Source organism: Syngnathoides biaculeatus, chromosome 6 (genome assembly GCF_019802595.1).
Source record: "Syngnathoides biaculeatus isolate LvHL_M chromosome 6, ASM1980259v1, whole genome shotgun sequence".
NCBI classification, from domain to species: Eukaryota; Metazoa; Chordata; class Actinopteri; order Syngnathiformes; family Syngnathidae; genus Syngnathoides; species Syngnathoides biaculeatus.
Window position 1 is genome coordinate 18,590,456 of NC_084645.1, and position 27,643 is coordinate 18,618,098.

A 27,643-nucleotide genomic window follows, 5' to 3' on the forward strand; every position below is an offset into this window, starting at 1 on the left:
TGTGCATGCTGCTCATGTCTAGGAGCATAGAGGAAGACAACATACTGTATAACAATAACTAGCTGTACATTCTATGGAAAAGTATATAAAGCAAAACAAAAATCAATGTGCTTGCTCTTTCATAAATCTTGATCATAACCAAATGAAGTGGAAATGATGGTTTGAAGCATTCTCTTTGCATTTGGTAGCCTGCTGCCTGTGTGATCTTTGCCGGTGGCATCATTGTCAGAGGGGATGCGTGACACCCGCCAGGGACGTTGCAGAGCACGCAGATTCATCCACGTCCGCCTCTGATCCCAATCATTCATAAATTCAGTCGCTGAGATTTGTATCGGCACCATCCTCCCAACGTTGAGTGTTATCTTTGTCCGTCCGCCTCCTGTTGGCTATTCGGAGGGAATGACATCATGTAAATGTACATCAGCACACATACACTTAGCATCTGACTCTAGAGAAATTTCTTCACATTTTGTATGAAATTGTTTTGAACTGTGATCCCTTTTCACTGACCACTTGTTTTACAGTTTCCTCTTCTCTCCATCAATTTACACCTTCTCTCCATCAGTTTTTCATATCCCACTTCCAGACAAGAGGCAGGGAAAACTCCCCTTAGTCATTTAACCCCGATTTGACAGTGCTAGCAGACTGTGCAGTCTAACGGCTGTAACTTACCAGAATGTAAATAGAGCAGCGTTTTTTACATTACTTCACAGCTTATTTTTAGTCATTGAACAAGAGCAGGCGAGGGTGTGCCTATTCAAGCTCCTCTGAGTCTTATCAGCTGTATACACAGAAAACAAGAGGGAAAAAATATCAATTTAAAAAAAACAAGAGTGACCTAATACAAGAAGTGATGTGTTGTTTTATGATTTAATTGTTAACTGTTATTGTCTGACAAAATCAGGACCAACGTTTTTAAACATTGAGGGACTGTTGGTTTCCCTCCCACCAATGTCTGTCTTGGCTTTCCTCGATTACTGCTCCACAGCAAGCTCATACCTTCCTTCTCCTTTCAAGCACAAACCAGTCACACCAGCCGTTTTCAGCACTTTACAGCTGCCATACCTGCATCCACTGCTGTTTTAATAAGATAAATATCTTGAGGCTGTTTTGAAATCTTTTACTGTGCCATTACAAAGTGCCGTACTTCTCTCATCACGGTTTTTCTCCCTTTTGACTCTGGTTTTCTGAGTAAAAACTTGAATTAGAAGGTACTTTTAGGTGCTGCAATCATGACAAATTAACCAGTGACAATGAAGTTACTCAAAGTGGTCTTGCCGTAAGACTTTCGGAGCAGCTAAGGTTGCCACAGCCTCCACCCCTTAACCATACTAGGAAGTGTCGTTCTCTGAATCCCAGCCCTCTATTGATAAACCAAAAGTTAAAAAAACTATTATTAAATGACCTACTTCCTACCTACATTTGATGTTCTGGTGCAACACTACATAAAGTGTTTTTTTTTGCTCACACTTGAGGTGATGGAAGTTTTTCTTGTGTGCGCATTGTGGAGGGGGGGGGGGGGTTGCATGCGTGTGTGGGTGCGTTTGAGTGTGTATGTACCAGTGTTCACTGCACATGATGACTCAGTTGAATTTCCACTGAGGTAAGCTGTCACTCTCTAATGAACAGTAAACTCACAGAAGTGCACGCATGCGCAAATGCACACAGTCATTCAAGTGTGTACGAGGGTATCTTGCAGGTAGGCCACATAGATACAGTATTCAGTTATCAGTGCATCAATAAAGTACAGCAGAAGTCATCTCTCCGGCTCTCTGTTATGATCCGCCAGAGCTACACACACTTGAACGTACACACTTGCGCACACACACCTTTGAGTTTGGCCTTGTCCTTGTACAAACAGCCCTTCTATCGTGAGAGGCTCCAATGGAGTGGATCAAGTCCAGCAAAGACACCCTCACACGCTTCCTCCCTCCCTTTCTCTAAATCCTCCCTCCTGTGTGACCGCAGGGCCTTTCTTCCTTCCTTCCTTCCTTCCTTCCTCCTGACACGGAGGCCTTGCCGAGTCGCAGGGGAGTCAGCACGGCCGGATGTGCCTCAATCAGACAGACGGACTGACAACAAGCAGACATGCAGACAGGAGGATACAGCTACTGCGGACATTGGACTGGGTTTTCTTCTCATCCAGAGCTCTGAAGAGGATGACATTACTTCTGTTTTGGTTCGGACAACAGGAAGATAAAGGAAGATGGACGCAGAGGTGTGCGGGGTGGGGGTGGTGGCGGTTATTTGAGAGCGCCAAGAAGTACGTGGACTTCAGAGGACGCATGAGTGGCGATCAGTGATGAGGCCAGAGGATGACCTTGGGAAGTCCCCCCACCCCAACCCCCATACACACACACACGCACACACACACACACACACACAAACACACAATGCTTTCTCCCCTCTCCTCCTGCTCCTGAATTGATGGGGCAATGAAGACTACATACAAAATGTTACAGAATTAGGGCCACATGAATTCTTCTCAACAGACCGTAAGATCATTGAGCTGGTTGAAATTGCAGGTGCACTATATGAAAAAAGTTCTGCGGACAGATTACTGCTAAAGGATGTGAAAACATGTTTGCAGCTGTAACAGATTCCACTCTTCTGGTAACCTTTTTGGCGACATATTTGACTGTATCTGTCTGGATATGTTTGACATGGTCACAGTCGCTGTTCTAGTTCCAATCCCAAGTATGATCGATTGGGTTGATATCGCCACTTTCAAGTTCTTCTACACAACTAAGCATCTGCGCCTTTTTGGTTCTTACTTTTTGCAATGAGAACAGAAAAAGGCCTTTTGCAATCTGTTGCCACAAAAGTGGAAGGATCAATGTATTCTTGATGAATGCCTTTATGGATGATGAAGGATTTTGATTCAAGGGGCCTAAGAGATCAAGCCCAACAAATATATTAATTAATTGATTTGTTGGAAAGATACATACATGCATTTTGTATCGTGCTAGTGAGCCCATGCATGTTGTCTTCCAGCAAAAGGCTGACTTCATCTCCTCGTCTGCAGGGCACATCACACCAAACAGCCATGAGCAATTCCAATTCCTTTTTAAGACTTTAATTTTCCATGCTTTGCAAACTTTAACCTTGAACAATATTTGAACAATTCATAAACTGTTTGGCTAATAAATGCAATTTTTAAAAATTGTTTTTACCTCAATTTTACACATACGTACACTCACAATGGTCAGGAGTGTACTGGCATTTATCTCTGCTGACTGTGCGGGCAAGAGGCGGGGTACACCCTGAATTGGTCACCAGCCAATCACAGGGCATAGACATTATCAACAAACAACCATTGCTACTCACATTCACACCTCCAGACAATTTAGAGTATTCTAGTAACGTAGCATCGATGTTTTTAGAGTGTGTGGAGAAGGGGGGTTCCAGAAGAAAAAACACACTAGCAGTGGGAGAATACACAAACGCCACACAGGAGGACCCCCAGGAAGGCACCGTCACTCTCCAATGCCAAAATGCCACCTATGCCACTCCGTACCTCTTTTTGAGGACCTCTATCTTATAATTTTTGCGGAATCCAGTTAACTGTTTTATATATGTCCTACCATTTACTTATTCCAATAAAACATCTTGATAAAGGTCATTAAAGCAACACCCCGGTGGGGGGCTTCTACACAGTACTGTGAACTGGACACAAAGGCTAAACTGCTACCCTTTTATTGAAGAAATAAAAACCTAAAGTGTTAACTACAAAATTAACTTGGAACCGACATCTTAAAAGTCTAATCCAGAGCAAATGTATTTTATTTGTCTGTCATACAAATGTATCTAAAATTTCATTAAAAATATTTTAAAAATTCTCAACACAACAGAAATAAAATAAAGTAGTCAGTCTTGAGATTTTGTTCAAAATGTCACCTAGATTCAGCAAGTTCCGGAACTCCCCGGAATGTGACATCACGTCAAGACAACATTTAGCCAAAGAGTGAAAGAGCTCGCAAAGATGGTGAGGAAGTGTGTTGTATACAAGTATTCTGCGTCAAATGCTGACAGAGTCAGCTTACATGAATGGCTGAAAGATGAACAGATGGGCAGGTTATGGACCAGGTTTTTTAAGACAAAGCAGCCGTATTGGACTTACAAATCAAAGTGGACAGTAATATGTTCCAAGCATTTCACAAAGGACTGCTTTCAAAACTCGGCACAGCGTTTACTTGGTTTCGGTAGCAAGTATGTACATATGTGTTCTATTGTTTAGTATTGACTAGCATCTACCTCGTTTTAAATGGAAGTACAATAGCGATACAGATATATATGTCAGCTAATATCTGTATCCATCTGATGTTTTAGGAGGTGACGAAATTTGGACACTGACATCAGACGTTTAAATCTGTTTGAATTATTATTTCATCAACAAGGTGTATGTCGATTTCTTGAGGCATCTACCAGTCTGTGTTTTGGGTGCGAAATTCCACGTAAACTTCGTCAGATCTCGCCGAAGCCTGTCCTTGTGTTGCATTTGTCAACTCAGGTTCGAACATATATGGTTGAATTACACCTGCATTGGATGTTTTTCAAACATGGGAAGAATTGCATAATATAGCTACGTGTGAATGATTTACACACTTGATCTGTGTTGAGCGATATTTTGCGATGATCTGACTGCACAAACGTGTCCCTTTGTTCGCGGCTACGCTAAACCGGACTGTGTTAGCACGAAGGTATGCCCTATATTTGATTTTCAATACATGTCTCATATAAATGAATTAGCAGTTCTTCGCTTGCATAACATAGCTACGTGTGAATGATTGACACACTTGATCTGTGTTGAGCGATACTGTGCGAGGACCTGACTGCACAAACATGTCTCTTTGTTCGCGGCTAATGAGCTAAGCTAAACCGGACTAGCGGTCCTAAAAGCCTTCGACATGCACCGAGACACCAAGACTGAAGGAAGGATGTTTGAGGACACTAAAGTAGTGATTGTCGTACTCGGTCGGGACTTATGTAGGTTCGGCACTAATTCAAGAATAATTATTGAGGGGAGAGTGTGACGTTACACAAAGAAAACGAGAGAAACAACTCGTAAATCAAGCCTTGCCTTCTTTTCTTTCATACGGTGGTTCACAAACGGCTATACAGATACATATACAGATTCTGCACACAAGTGTGATATGTAAAACGAAAATAGGAAACTGTCAATGATGAATTCGTCTTTGGGTTATAATATATTATATTATGTGGCTTCTCGGTCTTCCTCTTGACTCTGGAAAGATCTCGCGCTAATAGCAATGGTTTCTCCGTCGATATGCATGTAAATACCATTTGAAATACCGCTCGCTGAAATACTTGAAGCCTTGCTGTCTGCTTTTCAACGATATTTCACTGTTATCTAAGAATCCGAGTGAAAAATCAGCAGGTAAATCGGACAGTTTCGCTCTATTCTTTTCTTGCTGCGCCGCCCTTTTTGCTAATTGTTTGTCTGACGTCAGCGCACGTGGCGTGACATCACTTCAGGAAGCGTGGTTAAGTGCCCTGTACGGAGGGGTCAATTGTCTATATAGGAAGCCATTTTCTTTACTGGGGTTGTCTTGGCCTGACGACACACGGCAGCAGCTTCATCAGGGCCTCGGTTTGAAACAGACATTGAAGACATTCGGATTGTGATATATAAAAAAAAATATAGGTCCTCTGGATTAGACCTTTCAATAAATAAAAAAATTGAGACCAGGCTTTCTGGACAGCAGATTTTACTTGAGGACACCCTTAATAGTCTCGAATGCCTTGGAGTCTTGACTTGATAATGCCTAGTACAGATTGAAGACAGATTTTTTTTCAAATGCACCAAAGCATCACCACAACATAACGAAGCCCTCCATGTTTCAGTGTAGGAGCAGTGGTTAATGGTTGTTTATCCGTGCATGTGCCCTTTGACTGACTGGCAGCCGGTCCGGAGCGTAGTCAGCCTTTTGCTCAAAGTCAACTGGATTAGGCTCCAGCTCCCCACAACCATGAACAAGCTGTACAGAAAATGAATGAATTGAAGATGGCTTTTTCCCTCAAATGGAGGAGAGGGAAGAATGGAAGAAAGGACAGAGAGCATAAAGCAGCTACATAAGCATAAATCCCTTTTCATCGCCCCCTCCTCTGGTTTTCTTTTTCTTAAAAGGGGATACATCAGGTGCCAGCTGCAATACAGTGCAGCACTTCACAGAGGTTAACATCACTGCAATCCATCGAGTGCCCCGGCTCATCAATTCCGAGCCTTGTGCTGTCACTGCGCGCCTCCGGACGGAACAGCTGGCTGCAGGAAGACGAGCTCTTGCACAGGCTGTCCTCTGATCAGATGCAGCCAGCTGTCCAACAGCAGCCCCACTATTTACAGCGCTACCGGCCAGCCAGGCCTTCTTTCATTGCTGTCACTGTCCCCTCCACTGTACTTCTCTTTTTATCACTTCTTCTTTCCTACGTTTTTTTTTTTCTCACCCCCAACAGAAGGAGCCTCCCATGAGCTCCACAGCAGGGGCTCATCTGTCTATCTGTTGTTTTTTTTTCCTCTTCAGTGAGTACAATTCTAAATTCTAAGTCCAGGCCTTCCCAAATTTTGCTCTGCCATTTCCGTCTTGCTTTGTCTCTAGAACCGTTTCTCTTCCTGTTTTTGACGCTGGGTCTCGAGGTGAACTTTTGTCCTTGTTTAACTCAAACTTTTGCTTTTGTTTTGCCCTTGCAGCATTTCTTTATCCGGCCTTGATTACCATTCCCTCATGTTCCTTCTGCCTGGTCGTCTTTTGGTAGCCGTTTTTCTTTTCATTCTTTGTTAGCTGTGGTGTCTCACTTTCGCCACCCTTGCTGGCTCTCCATTCTGCGATCATTCTTTGACACGCCACTGCAATCTAATGTGCTTCCTTTTTCCAAATGTCACAATACAGTGTCTTCTCTTCTTCTTTTGAGCAACTTGCTCTGTGCCCCCATTCTGGAGAGTTTTTTCACAGGTGTCTGTAAGGTGGGGATTTGCATTTTCTCAGGATAGGGAGCCCGTGGAGAGAGGACTGCTGGGAGATCAAAGGCCTGGCCTGTAAAACGATCTGAAAGGGTCCGACATTAACATCCATCAGGGTACCTTGAAAGCTCCCTGGTCAGCAGAGAGGGAAGCTGAGGGCCCCCCCAAAGTGAAAGACCAGTCTGCAGAGGGGTGATAAAGGGGAGGGATGAAGAGAAAGAGGTGGAGGAAAATCTACTAGAGAGATGAGGGAAATATCAGGCCAAGAGAAGATAATTCGAGCAAGAGGGACGGTACACCCTGAATTGGTTGCCAGCCAATCGGCAGGTATAAACAAACAACCATTCAAACTGGCATTCATAATGACGGACTATTTAGAGTCTTCAATTAACCTACTGTGCATCTTTTGAGGTTGTGGGAGAAACCGGCGTACCCAGAGTAAACCCACGCAGTAAAGGGAGAAGATGGAAAACTCCACAAAGGCCAGGCTGGGATTTGAACCCAGGTCATTGGAACTGTGAGGCGGATGTGCTAACTTGTCCCCCAGCAGCTCAGTATTTCATTTCAAATTCCAATAGGATTCATAGCGAATCCACATGAATATATTTTTAAATGAAGACTTTTCTCGTTATATTGTGTTTAAGAAAAAAATTCAAGGGGTATGATGGAACAGTCAGCTGTGTTTTTTTTTTTTTTCTACCTGCCAACTGTTTTACAAGCCAACAATGTCTGCACCTCTCATATTTTTCAGTTCCCTTCAATTTTACAAAATATAGCATGACGCTTAAAATATGTGTAGTGCTGTGTAAAGCACTAAGCCTTAGTTGAGTAGACAAACTAATCCAGAAAAAAATGCCTATGCATTAGACCAGCGTTGCTCCAATACGTGGGACCAGGTAGCTCGTATTTGGCCACACACATCACTAAATTTTAAGGTCCCTCCCTGGAGATGCTTTGCCAGGCCTTCGCTGCAGTGACTTTGTTTCAGAGTCTTGCTGTCTTCCCTCCTCTTGAAAACATTGTCTATCGAAATAATTCAGAATAGGGCTCGGCAATGAATCAAAATCAAGCATAATTTTGATTTTGGTTTCTCAAGATCATGAAAAGACTATAATCGTAAAAACACGATTGTGTCAAATGGTGCAGTGTATGAATGTAAATTCCGTGACTGCACATGTTGCATGCAGTAGCAAGCACGTGTCAAATGCCACTTTAAGATGTCTATTGACTCCCCAAATAGTTTACTGTAAAACTAAACACACAAAAACAAAACATACACATATTGGAAGTTTAAATACAAAACAGTTTGTTGTACAAAAATCACAAACCAAACTTATTGCTAACACTTAATGGTTAATCGTATTGATAGGTTAGCAAAAAAATAGCATTAACAGCACACGGTGACTTCACCTTCAAATAACAAATATTTACACACAAACACTGTTGTGACATATACAGACAGGTACTATAACAATACTTACTGTAGTCTTACTGATCGTTGAAAATTTTGTAATTAGGTTTATTTATGACATCTTTTTCTACCTTTTTTTTTAACCTTAATAATACTGATGGATTAGCATTTTGAAGACAAACTTTGTTGCATACTGACCTTTCTCCCTTTATTCTCTTGGAAAATGCTCCATGTGTACTTGAGGCAGCCATGTTGGGTCAGGAAGGAAAGGGAGATAACTCAGTGCTAACTTTGACCGATGAGTTATCCTCTCTTGATACCAAATTATGGCTTCAGATTAAAACACTTAAATATTTTGATATACTGAAGGATATAATAATGATGTCCCAAAATTGCTCAACCCTACTTTGGAACTGAACTGTATTTTGTTTTTGCCTAAGTTTTGAATTTTTTTCATGTCAAGAAGGATTTAAATTATGAAATAAATCTCTCCATTGTACATTTTCTACATATTTATATTTAGAAATATACACACACATGCACATACATGCAGGACCAACAGCCTTTTTCGTCATGATTGCAATGAACTTGCTCGTCTGGTTCACCTAAACACACAGACGCGTGCTCTCCAGTTGTGTGCAGTTTGCAGATGTGTGAAGCCTCCTGCGTCAGGAGCTGCACGCTGCTGTCTTAGCACAGTAATGGATGTCCCGTTTGTTGCACAAACTCAGACAGATAGTGGCGTGTCCACCCCAAGATGAGTTCCTCTTCTGTTTTGGGAAAAGGATGTGATCTCACTCGTTAAAAATTCAACCTATGTCGCTTGCCACTCATGACTTAATCCAGGCTTTTCCTTTGTGCAGCACAGCACCCTCCTCTTCCTCTCTGCTCCTTTCTATCTATCTATCTATCTATCTATCTATCTATCTATCTATCTATCTATCTATCTATCTATCTATCTATCTATCTATCTATCTATCTATCTATCTATCTATCTATCTATCTATCTATCTATCTATCTATCTGTCTGTCTGTCTGTCTGTCTGTCTGTCTGTCTGTCTGTCTGTCTGTCGAGCTAGCAATCCACTATAGACGGGTATGATTGTCGCTTTTAATACCCTTAATATATAGAAAACTGATTTTTTTTTTAAATTGGTATTTTGGACTGTGTACTTTAAGTGTAAACTTGGAATAATGAAATCCCCTCGGTCAAACCAGCAAAATATAACAAAGCAATTGAATTGCCTTTAAGACAATATAATCACACACAACACAATACATCGATTCATTTTCCTTGCCACTTATCCTCACGAGGGTCACGGAGAGTGCTGGAGCCTATCCCAGCTGTCAACAGGCAGGAATCGTGGTACACCCTGAAGTGGTTGCCAGCCAATCGCAGGGCACACCGAGACAAACAGCCACACTCACAATCACACCTAGGGGCAATTTAGAGTGTCCGATTAATGTTGCACGTTTTTGCAATGTTGGAGGAAACCAGAGTGCCCGGAGGAAACCCACGCAGGCACGGGGAGAACATTCAAACTCCACACAGGCGGCTCCGGGATTGAATCCGGGACCTCAGAACTGTGAGGCCAACGCTTTACAGGAGTTAAAGAACGAAACGACGTATAGTAACCACACTCAGAACGAATGTCCCTGTCAGCGAATGTTATTTCCAGCAATGGAGTAATGAATCCAGAATTATCCAAAAGACGAAAGTTAGAAGGCAGTGTGGCGGAAGGCGAGTTGTTGCTTGTACGAAGCAGCGGGCGGTTGTAAGAAGCTCTGACCAAAAGTATATAGGCGTTTCTTGAACGTTCCATAAAGTTTTGCTTCCGTCGATTTAATAGAGTCAGTCCCCTCTTTCAGAACGTTCACCAAAAGGTCAGCGTCAGATGATGTAATAAAGAATGTACGTAAAAAATAAAAATAAAGTATAAAGAATGAATGCAATACAATGTTTTGCATAAATAACTAAATATAGACATAACTTCTGGAAATTTTTCAAAATCCAAATGACGATTTTACTGTTTACAAGCATTAATTACAATGATATTTACGCAGACCTCTGCCAAACTCAAGCAATTCTATTTTTTGTCAGCATTTTATACCTGCACTTCCTGCAAAGTTATCATTAAAGGAAGACTCTCCCCAAAATTCATATGTACAATAAACCCTCTAATGTGAATTTATATTAATATTACATATATTTTAGACATTAATTGAAGAATAAATTGAAAAAGATCTTTTCTGAAATCCAAGCAAAATCTGGATATGCGCCAAAGCCAGACCCGAAGAAACATCCTTGACCCCGCCCCTGACGTCACTAGTGCTTAGCATTACCAACCATTCGTTCTAGCGAAGCCGACATGTTGTGCACCAAACTGCAACAAAATGGAGAAAACGCACCCAAATTTGTCTTTCTTTAACCTGCAGTGAGGTCAACCTGAAGGGGATAAAGCTGTGGCTGTCACACCTGAGGCTCATTCATCAGCGGGGAAATTTGCACGCATCTAACCATTAGCCTCTTAGCTATAGCGTCTCATGCCGCTACTGTATAAGCAACAACATACAGTACTTTATGAGGCAGCACGGTGGCGCAGCTGTAAAGTGTTGGCCTGACAGTTATGAGGACCCGAGTTCAATCCCGGACCTCCCTGTGTGGAATTTGCATGTTCTCCCAGTGTCTGCGTGTATGTAACTTGCCTCCTGCCTGTTGACAGCTGGGATAAGCTCCAGCACTTCCGCAACCCCTCTGCGGCTAAGAAAATGAATGAATGAATGAATGAATGGATGGATATATACGTGTAATCACTTTAGGGAAGTCCCAATTTTTTTTTTTTTTTTTTGCATTTTATATTCCAAACATAAATAAACCATTATATAGTCCTACGCCACAGTCAGAAAATAAACTTGCATTTTTGATCAACTTTGGACATAGCCCATAGCATTCATATAGCTCACATAGCATTCACATAGGATTCCAAGACCGTTAAAAATATGTACTCACCGATTTTGGTCCTTTCATCACACTGTCATTGATCACAAATAAATTGATATGTAACACATCTTTGTCCAAACAAACAACTTTGTATCTATTATCTAGTATCTATGTTATGCATACATGTTGATCGTGATCCAAGTTCATTCTGATACGCTCCATTTTATGTTCGACCTTTTCAAACTCACGACAACACTGGCATTCCGCCACAGTTGGCATTAGGTCACAAAGACAACGCAAACACCAGCCTTTCGAAACGAGCCTGTCTGGATCTTCTCCGAGGTCCGTGTTATGCCCCTCCGTCAGCATCACGCCCCATCTCCAACACATCAAGTTCCGCCCGTGTATTCTGGTTCAAATGTTAGAACAGTGTACATTGTTATTTTTGTAACGTTTGCTCAATGGCGGGAGAAGTAATAACATGGAGCATCGACTCGCTGTAATACTCGCTTTATTGGCTCTTAGCACACAGCACTTCCTGGCCACGCATGCGTGCACCGTCCCCACCAGCCAAACCCCCCACTGCCGCCGCCAGTCGATGACGAGAGGTTGGTTGCTTTACAAGTAGACCTTGGGGTTAAAAAAAAAGTCTAGGCACCCCTGCTGTATAATCTCTACATCGAAACCAACTCATCAGAAAAGCATCAAACAAATCTCCGCGGTCCATATAATGGGATTATTGTTCGTCATCAGTGCCACGCCCCCTCTTCATCACGTCAAGTTCCGCCTGTGTGTAATCTGGCTCAAACACTTGAACATTGTACTTTTTTTTTTTGTTTGTTTTTTAATTATTTTTCACAAAAAAATAGCCACAAAATGCCAGATAGTAGACATTCTTTGTTCGGTGAAACGTATCCACAAGCACTGGGGGGTCAGAACAGGAAGCACTGCAGGCGTGGAAAACGCTGATTGGCTGTCAGTTTTCCAGCCGGGCTCATTGGAATGTCTGAGTAAGAGAGGAATTTCGATACTACTTTTCCAGTTGAGAGATGTTTCTTGGTGAAATCTGCGGATAACTCTAGCATTAAAAGAAATACTGAACCCTCATCTACAAACTTTTAACGTGTGCTCCCATTCCTATTATTTTGGGCATATTTGTTAAGCATCGATTTCACAGTCCAACCAACAAACAAATAAGCAAATGGCACAAAAATATACGTGTTGGTGGGTTTCACAGTATGGTTATGGGATAATTTCTATTTTCTTTTGGAGAATTACTTCTGGACATGCTACTGGAAAAGATAAATTAGTAATCACTGGACAAAGGAAGGACAGTCTCCTACTGTAAACTTAATCAAAAGCCCAAGAGATCAAGAACAGTCTCGCCTCCCAGCTGGAAACAGGAGTCGAACAGCGGCCTCCTACAGCAAAGTCCACTGTTTCATTGAACCACCCACACCACCATAACCTCCTCCCTGTGTAAACTTTCTTTGTTGATCTCAGCCGATTTCCTTGTTTGCATATGAACGACAAAAAACGTTTCCTGGCAAACATACTGTAATTGAGTATCATTTTTATGATACCTGGAAGGCCCTTGTATGATACTCTCATTCATACAAAAGCCCAATAATAATAATATGAATCACAAGCTTTCATTATCCGAGAGAGTGAAACAATTACAAAAGTCACCATCTAATCGCAAATGACTTGCTTCCTGACGAGTGAATATACAGTACATCGACCAACTGCCTCCCCCTGTCTAGAGTGATGGGATCCCCCTCCTCCCCCCGAGTATTTATTTCAATACATCGTGGCCTGCTGCACAAAGCTTGGTGTCGTTTCTTGTTGCCATCATTTCCTCAATCACCTCCTTCAAAATTACAACAGCATTTGTCACCTCAAGGGGGAGAAGGATTCGAAAACAATATCTTACTTGATTTCCAACAGGCTGGCATAAAGTACGTCTAAGAAAGACATGTCACATGCAGCTTTTCTTAATCTCACTGTCAAATTCAGATTGCTTCTTTTGGTTTGTGTGCATCTAATTAGAGAGCCTGTGTATACAGTTTGGACAAAATGTTCCGTATTTGTAAGAGCAAGCTCTTTGATTTGGGATGTTTGTCTCATGGTAGTTGCAACATGCCCATACAGCATAAACGGCGTATACTGTATTGTGCGTAATTGTCACATGTAATAATTCATCTCCTGTCGAAACATGGGAGTGCATGCGGGTGTGTTCATTCAGCAATGATCATGGAGCAAATGACTGTTGATGCAAGTCTCTCAAACTGCAGGGAATGGATATGTGCGAGGGATCCAGTGGTTAAGGTTGTCGCCTCACATCAAGAAGATTCTGGGTTGATATCTGTGTGGGCTTGTGTGTGGCATGTACGTGCTCAAGCTTGCTTCCATAGCCTGAAAACTTCATGGCTAACAAACTCATCAGAGTACAACGCAATACCATAAATCAAAGGTTCTTAAACCTTTTACAACCATTTTCCACCTCAAAAATCACTTGGCTCGCCTAGGACCGCCACAATGACGAACATCAAAATTGAATCATTTGGTAGGCCAAACTGTTCTCCAAAAACAAGGCTTAGGTTCCATTCCCAAAAAACTAAGTGTGTGTCTATGTATCCATCCATCCATTATCTGAGCTGCTTATCCTCACAAGAGTCACAGGACTCTGGGAGTGCTGGAGCCTATCCCAGCTATCAACGGGCAGAAGGCAGGGTACACCCTGAAGTTGATGTCAGCCAATCGCAGGACACATGGAAACAAATATTTGCACTTACAATAATACCTAAGGGCAATTTAGAGTCTCCAATTAATACAAGTTTTTGGAATGTGGGAGGAAAACGCAGTGCCTGAAGAAAACCCACTCACTCATGGGGAGAACATCCAAACTTCAAACAGGCGGGGCCGGGATTTGAACCCCAGTCCTCAGAACTGTGAGGCAGATGCTCTAACCTGTAGCTACACCGTGACACACACACATACACATGCACGCACATATATATATAGATATATAAATTAGCCACTGTAACATTCCACAGTTTTAGAACATTGAGACTGCACTTATACAATATATATGAAAATCACAAATGTAAATAATAAATCTGGTCCAATGTAATGTACCTGAAAGGAAAGAAAATAAAATCTTTGAAATATTGTCAAAACGGTGAAATGCAAAATAATATACAACTGAATTGTACCCAACAAATGTACTTTACTGAATTTTCAAAAAGAGTTGCAGCCACTGCAACATTATCAATTTTCAACATTTAATTCAGTGATTCTTGTGCATACCACTAGAGGGAGGCCATGTACCACTAACAGTGGTTTTCAAACTGGAGGGTGCGCCCCCTGGGTCGCTGTTTTAACACAAATAAAAACTGAATAGAATGACTTGTACATCACCTGATCACCCTATAATTAATTCAATACACTACAAAGACAAGTTACTTCATATTCAAACTGATGAAACTTTTTCATTTTGCAAATAATCATTAGCTTGGAATTTTATGGTTGCAACAGGTTCCAAAAAGCAGGGACAAGTACCAGAAAAACGAATGACAATGAACGTTCATTCAAAAATGTCTTTAGTGCCCGAATGAGCATGTTGTCAATAACGTTCATCAGGCAGCGGTGAACTAAGTGAACTTTAAACTTTCATTCATTCAATTTTTTCAGGTGCAACACTGTCAGTGTCAAGGATGGTGCAGTGGTTCACTTCCCTGACTTTGGGAAGGCAAGCGTGGGTTTCGTTCCCATTCAATAAGAGCGTGAATGGTTATCTGTCTGTATGCATCTTGCAACTGAGTGACAACCAGTTCTGGTCCAGTCTCCCTTTTACCCTAAGTCAGCTGGGAAGGGCTTTCCACCACCATGCGACCCTACTCAGTGTAAACGGAACTAAAAGTGGATGGATGCTCAACAGTGCCATTAGACCAAATGCTGACCTTCCCAAGCCAGGCTAAAACTGGTCAGTTGCGTCAGTAACGGCGACTATCCGGCATCAAAAAGTATGCCATGTGAGTGACTTGCATTCCTGAACTCATTTTGCGTGGCTTGCATTCCTGAACTCATGTGAGTGACTCCCATTCTTGAACTGATAATTGAGTTAAAGTTAGAACTGATTCATGACTGAATTCTCAAAGAAGCCCATCAAAATGTCTCAAATATTGGCGTAAAATGGTAAATGTGAGTTCAAAATGGTGAAACATCAAGATCTGTCCATCCATTTTCCAAGCTGCTTGTGTGTATTTGAGTGAATGCATTTGCATGTGCGCACGTTGTTTGAATGAGGTCACTAGCGTATGCAAAGCTCTGTTTTCTGACAATGAGTGGGTGGCTGCACAGTTACAAAAACTTGAACAGCATCAATGGAATTAGTTTCAACGGCTAACGCCACCGCGACAATGTGGATTCAACATTTTGGATTCAAGCTACGTTAACACCAACAAGCTGAGATGTCAGATTTGTATGAAGTTGAGATGCTGCAGACTTTTGAAAAGTGCTCCAAGTGACTAAAATCAGGTTGCCCGTCATCTACCAATGCTGTTATTAAAGTTGTTATATTTTCTCTTAACCTGGAAGTTGAAACTTGATCAGCAGTTACAGAACAGTAACAAACAGTATGTGTATATTTCCTGTTGAGGGATTAATATGTGAAATCTGTTATTCTGTGCCAAATATTTAATACTTGTTAAAGTTCAACTGTTGTGAACAGAGCCCGAGGGATTTTTTTTTTTGCACATTTTATTTATTGTTCTACATTTTTACAATGACCTGTTCAATATATTCTTCATATTGGTTGCTCTTGAAATGGTTGTACTTGAATGGTGACGATCTAATATGTCTGCATCAGTGGCATGAAAAACATCCACAATAAAATGTGTGCGCAACCATCCTGTCTAATTAATGAATGACAATTGGGAAGACAAGAAAAGGAGGCATACATATGATCCATCCATCCATTCATTTTCTTTGCTGCTTGCCAGCCAATCGCAGGGCACGCAGGCATGGGAAGAACATGCAAACTCCACACGGGCGGGTCCGGAATCGAACCCGACACCTCAGAACTGTGAGGCCAACACCTTCCAGCTGATCCCCGTGCCACCACATACATTTGAAATGTTTTTTTTATCTTCCACTATTCTAGCACTGACTTTGTTATACATTTGAATATTCTGATTTTAGTCAAATAGGGTAACATTCCTGGAGCTTCCAAACGTTGTGAACTAATGAAAAAAAAATACCACAATGCATGTTTTCACATTTTACAGAGAGTCATTGAACGCAAGAAGCTGGTGGTTTTTTTTTTTTTTTTTTTAGTCTGGGAGAAGACACAACACATTTGCCACAAATGATTTCCTGCAGCTGACAACACTAAAAAATTATCTTAAAAGGGGCCACGCATGGGGAGTTTCTTGCTCCTTCAAAATGTTTTGTTGTTGTCGTTAATGTTCCCTCGTTCATGTTCCTCCGTCACTACTGTGTCTGTTTTTTTTCCACTTTAAAGTCCCCAAGATCTTGATTAATTATTCAATCAACTGCGGTTTATTTGACCTCTTTGAATTCACGTGTTTTTTTTTTTTTTTTGGCTATCATCATCTACAGAGCTGAAAAAAAAAGTAACTGCTTATTTTGACAGTAGTAGAAAGTGCAGATATTTGGTTTCAAAGCCGGGGGGTAAAAGTAAATAAAAATGGATACTCAACTAAAGTAGAAATACCTGAAAATGTATTTAAGTAAACTCAAGAAGTAATTGTACTTTACCTCCAATCCTTGTTTAGAAACTTCTCCTGCAGTCGTTGCCTTTGCTGGGTTCTGTGTAAAAATTGAAGGCGCCTTCTTCTTTTACGCTTCTTATACAACTATTATGTGGGATCTCATGAAAAAGAAGCAGAAAATGTCCTGTGGTAATGTTTCTGTCCTGGCGGTACAGCTAGACTTGAACGGTAGAACCCACAGTGTGCCGTCCTCAGCGGTTGAGAGTTGAGTTCGCCACCTGGCCAGCGTTCTCTTGAGGCAGCGAGAGATTGAGCTTCACCGACATTCTCGTGCAGCACTTTGTTTCTTCCCGGCTCCATTGTGATTGTGGCGCGTTGGTTCAAGCCAAGCAGTGGCTGGACTGTAGCACCGTTATAATCTGAATGACTGGTGACTAGTCTGGGGTGTTCCCCGTCTCTCAGTCAGCTGGGACAAGCACAGGCTTCTCTGTGACCCTGTACAGAACATGAGTGGATCGTTGGATAATGGATTTGGATTCAATGGGTCCTTATTCCAATCAAAGATTGCAGATGTTGCATCGGTTGAATAACAAACCCTATTTATAACGAATGATGTAAGACCTGACGCATTTAAAGCCAACTGCGTGAAAACGGTGGTCCATTTAACTAACTCTTTTAGAATAGATCTCCATCCCACCATTTTCCCCTGGCTAGAAACCACTGGATCTTCCGTTCTATCACACAAGCCGTCACGTATACTTGATTGCAATTATATGACATTACACCCCTTATATGACCCAACTCCACTGTCATATGATCTAACAAGTCTTCCTCAGTTTTTCTTTACTTTAGTTTTAGTTCATCGTAAACAAATCCACTTCGGTGCAGTGTGCACACAATTGAAGATCAAGCAGAGACGCCCGCACGATGACTCATAAGATAGGCTGGATCCTTGGCAGGTGGCGTGAATGACAGTAAAAGATAAAGACGCACTGAAGCCGCCCCACTCTGGCAAAGAACTCACAGTCCACATTTGCATGACCTGAGGATGTACTGACATTTCCAATCTGCTTGTCGAAAGCCCAGAGGACAAACTGTCAGGAAGTTCGCTGGGAGTGAAAACCACGCCAAAAATCACATGAAACCAGACCAACCGGATGTCTGCGTGTGGAAAGAGACTGGGAGAGAGATGCAATATGATTATCGATCTGAGAATCCGCATCAACAACGTCCAACAAATGATTTCGCTGCTGTTACGCTCTTACATAACGCAGCGCCTTAGGAGGGACCTTGGAGAGCCTGTTCCTCTTTTTCTGTGTGTTTTTCTGCTGAATTGACAACCGCCATCTAGGAAAGCAATCAGATTTGCTTAGTTGTTTTGTTTTGGGTTTTTTTATGTTTAAGCGTTATTAAAGGACAATATGAGTTAGGGTATTGGGATACCTTTACAGCTCAACTAAACAGTGAAAAAAAATAATGAACTAGAAAAACTAAGCACTAACCTTAACAGCATTTTGTCACGGAAATTCATGCATTTATTTTCCATACCGCTTATCCTCACTAGGATTATGGTAGTGCAGGAGCTTATCTCAGCTGACTCTGGGCAAGAGGTGGGGTACACACTGAACTGGTCACCAGCCAATCACAGGGCATGAATGACAACATACCAGGCAAATTGTTCTGTGTTCAGCAATATAAATTTAAAATAAAATACATAGCCACACCGGATGTTGCATCTGAACTTCAAATGAATTAGTATGTTGCTGTACAAGTCACTCCAGAACTTGGGCAGGTTAAAAATATGCTATTATTGTCAGGAAAACTTTGTAAAATAAGGTGCCACAGTGGGGAAATTTGCATTGTTTCCATAGCAATTATGGCTATACAAAATCTTAATATGTAATATAAATAGCATGCCAGAGAAAACATAATTGCACTTCTTCTTACATGTACTTCTAGAACAGGGGTTCCCAAAGTCAACCTAGGCCTGGACCCCCAGTGAGTCGTTGAAAAAGCTCCTGGAACCCCAACCTAACCTCAATTTTTGCCAATAATGTAGTGCTGGACACAGCTAAGCCATTCTGGTACAAAGAAATATTCAATTTTAGTGACTCACGTGCTCTTGCTTTTTATTTTTGCACAATAAATGAAAATGTGGTTCAACACTAAAAAGGGCAATTCTCACATCATGATTATCTTACAGACAATTTTTTTTTTTTTTTTGTGGTCACATCACGGAAAGACGTTTTTCACCCCCTGGGTGTCCGTGGACTCCACTTTGGGAACTACTGTTCTAGAAGTACATTGCACAGAATAGAGAACAAAACAATTGTCTAAATGTAAACTACTAATCTAATTCCTTCTATCAGAAATATTATTGTGTGCATAATCATGATGAATTTAAATTTTGATGTTTGAGATTGGATTAAGCTGCTTTAATTTTTTGTTGTTTGTATGTGTGCTTTTTACCAGGGCCAAAAACAAAATTGCTGAAGATGCATTAATCCATAAATACAAATATATTTCATGATGGCATGTCGAAATTTCATTGACTGCTACTTTGACTCAGGCTGCAACTGCGTTCACTATTGCAAAGTTAATAAAAAGATTAAAATGCCAAATTTTGAAGCTGTCATTTAGTAACGATTCTGATTTTGCACATGGGATGGAAATGTTCTTAAAATTTTGAAACTTGGCAAATTTGGACAAATTATTTCTGGAAGGGAATTTTTAAGGGTTGGCAGCTCTCTAATTGGTTTATTTTAGTCTTGCACTTTGTATTTGGGCTTGATTAAAGGCTTGTAAGACAGTTTCAATGTGCTAATGTCAACAGTACATAGTCTTATCATATCACCGGTATGCGTGTCATTTGTCATCAGTATGAGCAGATTCATTAAAGTCACCACTTCTAAGTACACATAAAATCTAATTACACTGACAATCCTCCCCCCCAGGTTCTATGTTTGATCAAAGCCAGGCTCCATCTCCAAAACAAACAACTATATCCATACAAACATCTCTATGAATTGGAAAGAGTGCATTGTAGCATTTGCATAGTCTAATTAGTGAGCCCTGTCACCTTTAATTAGCATATGACTAAATGAGCTCCACTTGAGCACAATGGCTCCAATGAGGTGGATGTCTTGCCCGTTTGGAGCTGTCGCTTGTGTGCACGCCGCGGTCGTATTCTCTCACCTTTGGATGGTCTGGTACATGTCCGTACCGACATTGTTTGTTCAGCTTTTGTGTTACAGTCGTGGGAACTGTGCTGGAGACTGTGAGGTCTTGGTGGTATCAGCTGGCTGCGCACAGTTGACCACACAACGTACCCTCATCGGCACACATACGTTGCGCTGAGGAATGCTGCGCACAATCGACCTTATCAGGTGTTTTGTCTGAGGGACATCCGAAGAGGGCTTGGTGTTCCAACTCATAGACAACGTGGAAATGCATACCTCTTTTTTTCTGCATCCCCTTCCTCTCCTTAGCTTGTTGTACCTCTTCTTTGCAGCATGCCAAATATTTTGTGGCATCCCTGCGTGAGTCACCTGACTGCGAGAATCTCTAAGGTTGAACACCAACAATTTCAGAGTGCCAGACATGGACATTGCAACATTCTTTACTTCCGTGCAAATAAATTAGAAAGTTAAAACGCTACGCTATTCAACCATAAAAACATGTTTTCAGCATTCACTGCAATGACGAGCCTCTGTAAACGAAGACCACACGCAGCTCACGTTCTGCTGTACATACTGTTCTTCCTCTTTAGTATTTTTGTCCGACTTTCCCAGACTCTTTCATTTCATCCTCTTTCTATTACTCATAACCTTGTGGGGCTCAACGAGTATCATAAAGAAACACATTCAAAAAATCTAAAGAACAAGTAAAACACACTTTCACTCAAGTCTCAAGAGACCCACAGAGGTCTCACAAGGTATGCAGGACGTTCCACTGTAGTCTTTAAAACAGGTATACCATAAATTATTCCGCCTTTAAACCCCACCACCACCACCCACCCCCCAAACTTTTTCCTCTCCGTAGTTGATCCTTTCTACCTTGTTCCCAGGCCTGTCCGTATGCCTGACCCGTAACTCACAATTGATTTATCCCTGATTGTTAAGACGGCCTCTGGAGCTGCATCTTGATTGGCTCCATATGAGAGCAATGCCAACGGGTCATCGATAACAATCATTTTCACTGGCTCATTATTTGCCCAGCCAAGCAACCCAAAGACCTAATTTCCTCGTGCAATGTTCATAAAAGTGACAGATGGCCCAAACCTGGAAAAGCTTTGCTATAATGGCTAGCTCACTGAAGTACTCCATACAATGGTCCTTAGTATGGTGAAGGTTGGTGTCTGCTCCCTCTCTTTCTCACCCACTCCTTTCACCTTCTCAATCCTGCTCTTTTTTTTTTCCAAGGAGAAGAATGTGAAGGAGGAGAAGGCAGTATGTTTAACAGCTTGAGGCCGTGTTCCGCCCAGTTCGGTTTTCCTCCTCTTCCTTGTGCCCGCAATGTGATTGGATGACACAAATATTAACCAGTTAGTTTGTCTCTCTCAAGGCTCAGTCTACCTTAGCGTGGGGCAGCACTTCAAGTCACACGGACAGACAGAGGCCAACACAAGGTCTCTTTTCATCCCACAGACCTGCCGCTCTCTGGTGTTCAGGGTCATCTCGTAACTTGAGCGAGTCTGCGCCTCTCCACGGCTGCCCGCGAGGTTCCTCTCCAGCCGGGGAAGTGCTTGTGTGATAAATGTGCGGCTTGGAACAACAGCTGAGACTAAGACTGCGCTCGGCGTTCCCACTGCCTGCCTCAGACACAAGCGTGGTTTCCTCATACTTTAGCTCTTTGTCACAAATGGCTTCTTTTCATTTCTCTTATCTTACTCCGATGATTGTCAAACACTACTCCGCATTAACAAAAAAGAAATTCCTAATGAACTTGTTTTCCCCCATCTTATTTGTTTCAATTTATATGCAGAAATGCAAGGTCATTGCCGGAGCTGCATCCACCGCTTTGTTGCCTTGCAGGATTGTGGGTTGGAGATGCAAGCTGTTTCTTCATCTGCCGATGTAGCATATGCACTTTGATCATAAAAATACAGCTGAGGTGGAGCATCTAAGGTCAAAGACTTAACACAGTTGAAGTTGCATTGGCCAGTATGACCTGGGAAGATTAGACAGGCATGGCAGCCCATTGAGTGGAAGAAGTGCAGTCGAAAGAAATGAGAATAGTATGACTGGAAGAGTTTTATGAGTACATTTATATGCGTTTGTGCAACACGTGTTTGAAATTTAGGTCACAGGAGCAGGAGCTTAGCAGAAAAAGCCTGGCTGGCTCAGACCGCTCAAAATTTCTATTAATTGATGCCACCATGGCTGCTCGGTGCCCTCCATCGGTAGCGTAGTAAAAAAATAAATGAATCAAAATCCAACACATAAAAGGCCAAATAAATTAGATGTACTCTTTGATGTACAGAAGTCAGCTTTTGCGTGATATACAATAAGTGCTTGTTTCTTTCGGCATCACCACAGCGTGTCATCTCAGATGAACACACATATGTTTGGGACAATTTTTACGCCGGATGTCCTTCCTGACAGAACCCTTCTCAGGGAGTGGAGGCCCAAGTGGGATATAAACCCACAACCCCTGGTTTTCCAAATCAGTGCTCTAACCACTGAGCTAGGGAGCCTCGTGTGATATACAATAAGTGCTGACTCCAATTTCACCATTGGCGTTTTGTACAACCTGAGGCTATTTCCTTCTAAAAGGCGCAAGATTTCAGGGTAATTCAAATTTTGAGATTCCACTTTTGCCTTGCACATAAACTCAAGCTACTTAAGTTGAATAAACACACTGCCCAACCGCTCACTTGCGCTACTCGCAGGTTTTTACCTCCACTTCATTCATCCTACTGTCACTTTCACCACCAATTCATCTACCGGTAATAAAAATACGGGGCCTAACCCCCATCTCCCTCGACCATCTTTCATCCTGATTTTGTGGCCCTCCCATATGTGCTGCTAATCTCTCCCTTGTGCCTCTGAAATGTCAGTGCTGAGGCGCAAGCATGTACTTGCTCGCTATGGATTTCCAGTGGAATGTACCATTTTCGATTCACCCTTCGTATGTTCCCTGTTTTGATAGGCAGTGATTATGGAGTATTTATTTTCCTACAGGGTGTGGGAACCCAACCTGTTGGTACACTACTATTGTGAGGTGGCCTCCAATCCCTCCTGAAGCTCTGAGTCACACACATGTCGACACGCATACACATGCACCCGCACAAACACTCACAGTCATTTAGATGAGATTAGATATGCAATTAACAGTCAGGCTCGCAGTAAAAGCCACCTCAAGGTGAGTTGTTAACAATAGAGGTGGGGGGGGGGGAACGCGCTCCATGAGAAAGTAGAAAACCCGTCCCTGTAACCTGAGAATGATGAGTGTCAAAGCGGAAGCGGAGCACAATACTGCAAAAGTGGCGTGATTGCCTTTGACTTTCAAAGAAAATGAATGGAATTTGAGTTTCGATCCTGTCAAGTTACCTTCTCACTTGGTTACTCTAGAGTTTCATAAGAAGATAATGTCTTATATTTGCATCTGCAATTCACAACCGCATCGTGCAATCATGCACAGGTGACCTGGCAAAGTCTTTGCGTGAACGTCAGCAGGCATTCTCCTGTTTGTTTGTGTTTGAGAGGAGAGAGCCCTCCCTCACAAGTCAAAGGGGCTAAGTCCCAACTATCTGGCTCATTGGTAAACGTTGGAGGTCTGGGGACCAGGGCTTAGTGGAGGAGGGGTCAATGAGAGTGAATGATGGAAGGAGGGAGAGTTGGAGGCCCCTGCAAGACAATTCCCCTGACGTTGGGTCATTCACAGACACAGGAAATGCTTGACCTCACACCCTGAGAAATGTCCACAGCGGCCCACTTGTGTTAAAGGTGTAATTGGGCATAATTAGAAGCTGGCAGAGGGAGAGGAATGGAGACGAAATTACGTGCCCCACATGCCTTCCCTTCCCCGTGCCTGGCTCCTTCTGGCGGCCTTCGACACAGCGGAGCCAAATTGCAAATTTACAGCAAATAGCGTGTCAATAAACAAGCAGGAGGAATTTCACAACAAGGAATCTCATTTAACATGTGTTGTACAAGCATTTGTTTATCATTTAAACATTGGACTCACTTCTCAGAAAGTAAAATCGTGAAGGGAATAGTTTTGGCAGCGATGACCTAATGGGTATTAACTTCAAATGTGGACCATTCAATTCCTCCTTTGTTTAAACCAGCAGGATTCACACAGTTCTCCATGGCCACCTTATTGTCGTCATCATCGTCGTCGTAGTCATCGTGTTGATGATGGCTCTTTTCTTTTCCAGGAGAATGTATTTACTCTCCGTCCAATTCTCCAGTGTCTCAAACGTGAAGGTAAAACACAAGACAGTCAGACGCAGACTGCAGCAAATAGCCAGCTGCTCCCCCTCGAAGCAGAGACTGGAATGCACTTTCGTTTGGCCCTTTCATTCATAAGAAATAAACCGTGGTCCCGCATGCTGGGGTTTTAGTGAGAGAAAGGGCTGTCAGCCATTGATGTGATAGGGGGGTGGGTCAGTGGAGGTTTGCGGGTGGAAGAAAGCTTTCAGAAAAGCTTCGGAGAGGGAGATGGGTGTAAATCTCTCCGTGGACACGTCAGGTAAACTTACAAGTTATATTAACTTTATTTGGGCACTTCTGATTACGGTTGGAATTATTTGCTCCTGTAATTGGGGGGTGATTTTATACGTATGGAATGAGCAAGAATTTATCAATGCACGTGAAGGGAGCAAAGTTTCCGTAACCAACAGGAGAGGGGGAAGAGCTTGAAATGTAAGAAAGCTTTTCGGAGCAGGGTGCCACACTGGATGGGGGGCTGGGAAAGCAAGGTTCCAGCACAGAACTCCCGACTAGTCAGTGATCACTCAGGAGGTCTGGAACTCTGACCTCTTACCCCTGAGAGGAGCGGATGCCACCATGGTGAAAATGTGAGAGGTGAGGTATGCGAGCCCCCTGAGCCCTGGCGGAAACTGCCCCCCCCCCCACACACACACACACATGCACACACGCGATGATGAATGGGATGTTAGCATTGACACAAATTGCCTCATAATAACGACACAAGCCCGCTAAGCATCCAGACACAGAGTGACAGAGTGGGAATTACAGATTGAAAGGCGAGGTACGCACTACCAGAGAGATGAAGAAAGACAGGAAAAAAAAGTTTTATAGGAAAAAAAAAAGAGCTTTCCAACAGTGATGGGGGACAGGATAGATTTGTAGTTGAGGGTGTCTGTAGTTTTTTCCCTCCACTTTCCTGAACAGTGTGGTGACAAAAAGCCCCCCAACACACAGAAAGCAGAAGACGATAAAGACACAAATACACACAGGATGGGAGATTCTTGGATGCCACTATTAAGAGTGTTCTGTTGTCCATCCAAAACCCAAATAATAGGGACCACGGAGCAAATTTACCTCTTTGTTGACTTTTGAAGTTAGTGCCACTTTACAATTTCAGATAGCAGATATTACTATCATAATAATCAGAATCAGATAATCAAATCTTTCAAATTACACTTATCTGATGTCATTGTGTCTTTTTTCACTCACACACACACGCGGGCTAAAATATCAGACAATGACTAAATGCACCACACTTTCCACCATGATGTACTTTAAATGAAGGAAATCTCAGCATACAGCAATGGGGACCATAGGCTGTTGTTTTTATTTTGGTTGTTAAACTCATTTTTGTTATGCAGTGCAGTTGCGTTTTGCCTTAGGGGGGATTTATGACTGAAATTGTAAAAATGTATGCCTAAAAAAAATATGAGCTAATTAAAAAAAAAAAAGTTTCATTTTCTGAAAATACAGAAAATAACAATATTTTTAGTTGGATTCATGTCAATACGTAGTTTCTACAATAAAACAAATGTTCATATTTACCAAAATATATTCCTATAATTTTCAAAATAATAGAAACTGATCATTTTGCAGTGTTCTCTTTTAGTTGTATAGACAGTCAAGGAAAATGTGTTAAACCACTGTAAAATGTGTTGGAAAAGGGGGTTTAGGAACCAAAATAGGCAGTATCTCACCATTGTTCAAAGTGAATGCAAACAAAAAGTTCCAACATCTCAGCTTTGCAATGCAATACAATTATCATAATTTCATAGTACATATTTTAGCAAGAAATGTGAAGTAGCAGATCAAATAAAATGATACAGTAGGACAGATCTGGCAGTTTGCATTTGCATCCATGCATCCATCCATCCATTTTCTTCGCCACTTTTCCTCACAAGGGTCGCAGGAGTGCTGTAGCCAATCCCAGCTGTCAACGGGCTGGAGGGAGGGTACACCCTGAACTGGTTGCCAGCCAATCGCAGGCCACATGGAGACAGACAACAACTCACAATCACACCGAGGGGCAATTTTTAGAGTCTCCAATAAATGCATGTTTATGGGATGTGGGAGGAAAATGGATAAATAAAGGTTGTTTGAGGGAATTTGTGATTTCAATGTATCTCAAATGGGTAGCCCTTCACCTTAATCAAGAGTAGCAGCTTTCAGAAAGGGCTGTGACCCCTGGTATTCCAACCAAACGGCTCATGCATGGTGCAATGCATTTTAGTTGCGTCCTACCACAAACTTCCTGTTAGCTTAGCATCCATGCAGTGTCCGAGTCTTTTCCTCCTCCTCACTGTGAATCCAGCGGAGTGTTTACCTCATGTCCACGGGCTATGTACAGTACGCTAAAAATAGCCGCTCGCTTCCCAGGCAGGATCAGAAGGAAACAGCAATCGATGCCCCTTTTTATAGCCACGGCATGACACAGCATGTTGATGCATGCTTCTTTTTTCTCCCTCTTGCTGTCCTGTCTAGCACAACAAGGCATCCCTCTGTGTTTTAGGAAACACATGTATTAGATTAGGCATGTTGGGAGGCAAGGGTCACACTCCTGTCAGTAATTGAAATGTGATTATGTATGCGCTAACATGATTACGGGGGGTGAGGGGGTTGGGGTGCTGATTGAGAGGTAAATGCCAGCCTCTGATGTGCTTCCTTATTCCACAGTAGACATTCCAGAGATAATGGAACTTAAACGGGTACGTCACCATCTTACTGATCCCCACCTCACAGTTTTCTGCAGTTCCCTAACCATAAAACTATCATCCAACATGTAACACACAATTGTTCAGTCAAAGTCAACCATTTTGAGCTTCCTATTATTTTTGTGACACATTTTGGATAGAAATGTTTTGAATACAAGCATACTTTGTTACATGTCATTTTTCTGATCCCCTGCGTGTTGTCAGTCACAGGCATGCTTATTTGGAAGGAAAATAAGACACTTGGCTGTTATACATCCAGTATAGGGTTAGGGTTAGGGTTTTGTGGGGCGCTGCAAACGGCTACTTGTAGAAATGGCTACTTTACCTAAAATTTGTTTTTTTTCTCATCCCTAGTTCTGATTCTAAAAAACATTTATATGACAATTATGAAATCAGTTAAGTGCAAAAAGACACCTAAAATGCGAAGTCT

The 27,643-nt window shown here is 42.1% G+C and overlaps 1 protein-coding gene across 5 annotated transcripts in view; it reads left to right on the plus strand.

The window, feature by feature from the left end:
* The window catches only part of ccnd2a (cyclin D2, a), a 185,184-nt gene that overhangs the window by 118,272 nt on the left and 39,269 nt on the right, over nucleotides 1–27,643 (plus strand). The window lies entirely within an intron of this gene.